Below are 5,969 nucleotides of genomic sequence, written 5' to 3'. Positions count from 1 at the left end.
ATTTGCATATAGCCGGATAGCCCATCTAAAGTACAGAAAAATTCGTGCCCTGCCAATCGTTCTAACATTTGATCAATAAATGGTAAGGGAAAGTGGTCTTTACGGGTGGCCTTGTTTAATTTCCTATAATCTATGCATACACGCCAACTCGTAACCTTTCTAGTTGGGATTAATTCCCCTTTTTCATTTTCCATTGCCGTTGTTCCCCCTTTTTTGGGCACGCATTGAACCGGGCTTACCCATTGCCTATCAGAAATCGGAAAGATGATACCTGCGTCGATGAGTTTTATGACCTCGACTTTTACCACCTCTTTCATGTTAGGGTTGAGCCGTCGTTGAGGTTGGGCAGATGGCTTGATCTCTTCCTCAAGGAAAATTCTATGCGTGCAGATTTTGGGGTCGATGCCTTTGATGTCGTGGATTGACCATCCAAAGGCCCCTTTATGTTCCATCAGCACCTCCACCAATTTTTCTTCCTGTTCAACTGTCAACAAAGAAGAAATAATAACGCGTAAATCTGTGGGAGGTTGAAGAAAAACATATTTCAGGTTGTTGGGTAAGGGTTTAAGCTCCAATTTTGGAGGTTCCTCTAACGAGGTTTTAGGCTTAGGTTTGATCTCACGATCAAGGTCCTCTTTTCTACCCTTAACCCAATAACATTTTTTGGGTGGGAGATCTTCAAATGGTTCATTCGAGTTTTCACATTCCTCGCCACCTAGACCGAGTTCTAAAGAGGCATTTCTTATGTTAAGGTCAACTTCCTCAATACATTCATCTATTAGTGCATCCACAAAGTTACAACTTTTGAAGCGTTCTTGAGGAAATTTCATAGACTCATAAACGTTAAATGTTACCTCTTCGTCCTGCACCCTTAGGACCAATTTACCTCCATGGACGTCTATCAGTGTCCTACCGGTTGCAAGAAACGGTCTCCCAAGAAGAATGGGGACGGAGTCATCTTCTTCCATGTCGAGGACCACAAAGTCGACCGGGAAGATCAGTTTGTCCACCTTCACCAATACATCTTCAACTATGCCTCTAGGCCGTGCGATCGACCTGTCCGCCAGCTGCAGTGTCATGTTTGTCGGTTTAGGATCTCCGAGTCCCAATTTCCTGAAAATTGATAAAGGCATGAGATTAATACTTGCTCCTAAGTCGCATAATGCCCTATCTATGTGCATGTTGCCTATCCTACACGGGATGGTAAAGCTCCCCTGATCTTTAAGCTTGGGGGGTAATTTATGGGTGATTATGGCCGAGCATTGTTCTGTTAAAGCCACTATCTCATTTTCCCCAAACTTTTTCTTTTTCGACAACATGTCTTTAAGAAATTTTGCATAGTTCGGCATCTCCTCTAGTGCTTCCATTAATGGAATGTTTATTTCTAATCTACTAAGGATTTCCGAGAACCGAGCAAATTTCTTATTTAGGTTGGCCTTTTTCTGCTTCTGAGGGAATGGCAGTTTTGGTGTATAAGGCCTAACTACTTTTTCTACAGCTACTTCAGGAGCTGGAGTTTCAGATACGGGACCGGGGTTGCTTACCACTTCCGGTTCCCTACTTACCTGAGGTGACGGGTACGTTTGCGATGGAGGTGCCACAAGTGTGTCCACTTCCTTGCCGCTCCTTAGGGCGATGGCGTGAATTGCCTCTCCTTGTAAGAGGAACGCCTCTTGGTATTCCCTTTCTTCTTGTCTGATCGTGGCAAGCTGGTTACTCAGGGTCCTGCATGCCTCCTCATTGGCTGCCAATCGGACGGATATCTCTCTTAAGAGGGTCATTATTCCTCCTGAGTACTCTGTTTGCCTGCCATAAAAATCAGAGTTAGAATGGGGACATGGAAGGGTATCCACGGGTGCCATGTAGGGCGCCGGTGGATATCGCGTATGCTTTTGATCGTAGTAGTTGTAAGTTGAGGGTTCAGAATTGTACCTTTGATGATTACCCAAATAACTTACATTCTCACCTCTAGGTACGTAATAGTTGATGTGGCATACCCTACCGGGGTGATTCTGGCTTCATCTCTCGCAAAATAGTGTCCTTGGTTGGTCATTATGGCTGTATGAAGCCACAAGGAAATCCATTTTTGTGTTAAGATCGTTCATGGACGGATTTGACGCTCTGTTATCCATAGTTGCTGGAGGACCGATTTTATAAGTACCAATAATATGATCAACAAGTATTTATGTATACAAGTATAAGTTATAGTCGAATATAAGTAAGTATGATATAAACAAGTGTAAATGATATTAACAAGGGATATATTCACAAGGAATGCCTAAACTAACAAGTCGACCTTTGGTTCGATATTGCAGAAGAAATAAATCCCCGGCAACGGCGCCAAAAACTTGATGCGCCCTCACCTAAGTTTAGATGAGAACTCACTAAGGGATAAGTGTACCCCGTCGTTATCAAGTAATAAATTTCTGGTTTAAGTCCAGGTTATCGTCCACAGGATTTATTTTTGCAAGTACCGAGCTACTCGATCTCGGATGTTATCTAGGCTTAGGGGGTTTTGAGTTGGTTTGTTTGAATTAATCTACTCCTAGGTTGAATTATACTAATCCTAGCTAAGTTATCCGATTCTAACTAAGTTATTCTACGCCTAATTAAGTTACTCTACCCCTAATTGAGTTAAACTACTCTTAAGTGATCTTTTACCAATGCAATTAACCGAAGGAACATGAAGGGATACGATGATAATGAAAATAGAATGTTTAAACAATTGATTTGAAACCTAAGTCACTTGTGTCCAAGGCGATTAACCCGACCTATCCTCCTAAAGTCCCTAGTTCGTGATTCCCTTGTAAGGCCGAAACTAGCTCTAAGGCTCAGTAATTTGGGCTTAATCTTCTATAGGGTCGTCAACCCTATAGGCACTGACTAGGTCAGATTCAGCTCGTAATATGTGCCAACCTAATTTTGGGATTATCGAATGAGTTAAACCAATCAGACAAAGCGTAAGACAAAGATTAAAACATCAAAACAATTAAATAAACAAGAACTATAATATATATCAAAGATGGAAACATTGTCACGAAGTTACAATAAACCTAGAATTCATAGCATGTATCAGAGGCTAGACAGAATGTAAAAGAAGAAAAATCCCTTTCAGGGAACCTGTCTACCAATGCAGGCGTCTTTCTAGGATTTAAGGATGAAGCTTGAGCAATCCTCGGTGAATGGAGCTTCGGAGGTGTCTTCAATGGAGGTTTGAAGGATATGGAGGAGGTGGAGAGGATTTCTCAGGGTGAAAGGCTAAGAAAATTACAAAGGAAAAAGATTCTAAATTACAATGGAAAAATCCTATTTATAGACGCGGTTCGGGCCTCGTTTTGACCTATTTTCGTGTCCTTATTGGTGTAGGAAGACGTGGGGCCAATTGTGGCTTCGTGGGGGCGGAATTGGTCTTTTTGACCAATTCCCACAGGGCTGCTCGCCGAGCAGGGCTGCTCGCGATGAGCAGCCCCCTGCTCGCCTGGCGGCCTGCTCGGCGAGCAGGCTCCTGCTCACCGAGCAGGCCTCTAGCGGCCTGCTCGGCGAGTGGGCCTCCAGGGGCCTGCTCGCCGAGCAGAAATGGCCCACGGGGCCCTGCTCGTCGAGCATTTTCGCCCGGAATGCTCCTGAAGCGTGCCGAACAACCTCGATGTCCTTTTTCGCCCGAATTTACACCTGCGCACGTATAGAAACTCCAGATAACATTAGTCCAAAAGCTAAATTGATCCGTCAATCGCTTATTTTGAGTAAACGCTTCGTTTGGTGCGACTTTTGACGGACCAATTAGCTTCAAAAGATAACGGAATTATACTATGCATGTTATTTCGGCCGTATTTGCCTAAATTGATCACAAAACGAGCCTAAACGGCGAAAAGTAAATAGAACGTTTCCAATTTCTAACTTACTCACACAAAAGCATTTAAATGCGAGAATTGCTCGCTTATTAACTAAATAACTCTAAAACCCGTCCTAAAACCGTACCCAAAGATAGGGGTTTTTGACCCCTATCAGTTATAAAAGACGATCCAAACAAAGATAATCGAAATCAAACGACCTAATTCATGTGCCTATGCTATAGGGGCGTGAAAGTCGGTCAAAACCAAGCTAATCGAAATAAAACGACCTAATTCATGTGCCTATGCTATAGGGCCGTGGAAGTCGGTCAAAACCAAGCTAATCGAAATCAAACGACCCAATTCATGTGCCCATGCTATAGGGGCGTGAAAGTCGGTCAAAATAAAATGAATCGAAATCAAACGACCTAATTCATGTGCCTATGCTATAGGGGCGTGAAAGTCGGTCAAAATAAAGTTAATTAATGCAAAACGCCTCAATTCATGCGCCTATACTATAGGGGTATGAAAGACGACCAAAACAAAGTTAATCGAAATAAAACGACCTAAATTACACGTCTATGTTATAGGGGTATCTAATCGGTCAAATTAAATGGTCTAGTATTATACACTTTTGTTATAAAAATACATATAAAAGGAGATAAATCAAATAAGTGTAAAATGAAATCACATTTTTTAGTACCAATCTTTGGGCGGGATAGGGTGATTATCCAAGATTTTCTTCCCTATACGTAATCGACAAACGAACCTAAAATTTTTATTTCGCAGACCACTTATCCATTAAGATTACACTCAATTTCGGTGTCCAATCACACCTTAGTTTTGATTGGTGGCGACTCTTACAAATAGTTTAGGACCGGTGAAAAATTATTATTAGTTAAAATATTTAACGCCCGGCGTCCGCGCCCGGAATTTTTCAAGCCCTTTTGTAAACGTCTCTTGATTTCTCTTCCACTCCTCCATACCTGCAAGACGAGATTCCATTTTTGCAAGAATTGTTACAATAGCCGAAGCTTCATCACCAACATTTCTCTTTTCATTAGGATTAAATCCGGTGGAGGTCTTTGCGGATTTTGCACATTTTGATTATTAGTCTATGAGAAATTAGGGTGATTTCTCCAACCATTATTGTATGTGTTGGAATAAGGATTAGATTGCTTAAAATTTCCCACAAAGTTTGCACTAGCGGTATCCCCAAGAAATGGGTTTGCCGCTTGACAATCCTCACTCTTATGTCCACTTAAACCACATAAATCACACAAATTATTTTGGTTCAAATTAGCCATTAATAGATCCAATTTTTTATTTAACTCATCAATGCTGGATCTTGATGACGAATCAACCAAATATGTTCCCGCTCTTGTTTCGAGGTTTTTCTCCGCTTGCCAATGAGAGCACCTTTCCGCCAATTCTTGGATTAAATCATAAGCCTTCGTTTGGGTCTTCTTAAGGATGTTTCCACCTGCGGCGGAATCAATTGTGGCACAGTTAGCGGAAGATAAACCATTATAGAAAATACTAACCTGTTGCCACTTCTCAAATCCATGATGTGGGCATTTCTTCAATAGTCGACGAAATCGCTCCCACGCATCATATAATCTCTCTCTCTCGGTTTGGCGAAAAGAACTTATCTCGTTTTTGTACATCGCCGTTTTAGATGGAGGGAAGTACTTAGCTAAGAATTTCTTAACTAACTCATCCCATATTCCAATGGATCCGGCCTCGAGAGAATCCAACCAGTCAGCTGCATCATCCCTTAAAGAAAAAGAAAACAATTTTAGTTTAATAGCTTCTGGTGGTACCCCATTTTGCTTAAGCATAGAACAATGTTTAACAAATTTATTTAAATGGGAGTTTGGATCTTCTTTCGGATCTCCGCCAAATTTACCGGAGTTTTGTATAAGTTGGATCATTGCCGGCTTGATCTCGAAGTTGTTTGCTCCAATGGTAGGTTCCACGATACTTGAATTCATGTCCAAACGGTTTGGAGTGAGTAGATCCATGATGGAACGTTCCTCTTGCGCCATGTTTGCTCTTCGATTAGCCAAGTTCCTGTGGAAAGTACGCTCAATTTCAGGATCGGGCAATAATAAAGGCCAACTTAAACTTCTTGTGTTC

At 41.7% G+C, this 5,969-nt stretch overlaps 1 non-coding gene across 1 annotated transcript; it reads left to right on the top strand.

Annotated features, from left to right (window-relative positions):
- The first annotated feature begins 5,390 nt into the window (after window positions 1-5,390).
- Window positions 5,391-5,497, top strand: LOC136201757 (small nucleolar RNA R71). Its single transcript, XR_010674099.1, has one exon. It is a non-coding gene; the product is annotated as a small nucleolar RNA R71 (small nucleolar RNA).
- Window positions 5,498-5,969: the final 472 nt, after the last annotated feature.

The sequence above is a fragment of the Euphorbia lathyris genome, chromosome 7 (genome assembly GCF_963576675.1).
Source record: "Euphorbia lathyris chromosome 7, ddEupLath1.1, whole genome shotgun sequence".
NCBI lineage: Eukaryota > Viridiplantae > Streptophyta > Magnoliopsida > Malpighiales > Euphorbiaceae > Euphorbia > Euphorbia lathyris.
Note: the sequence above shows the minus strand (reverse complement) of the source record. Positions and strands in the feature narration are given on the sequence as shown.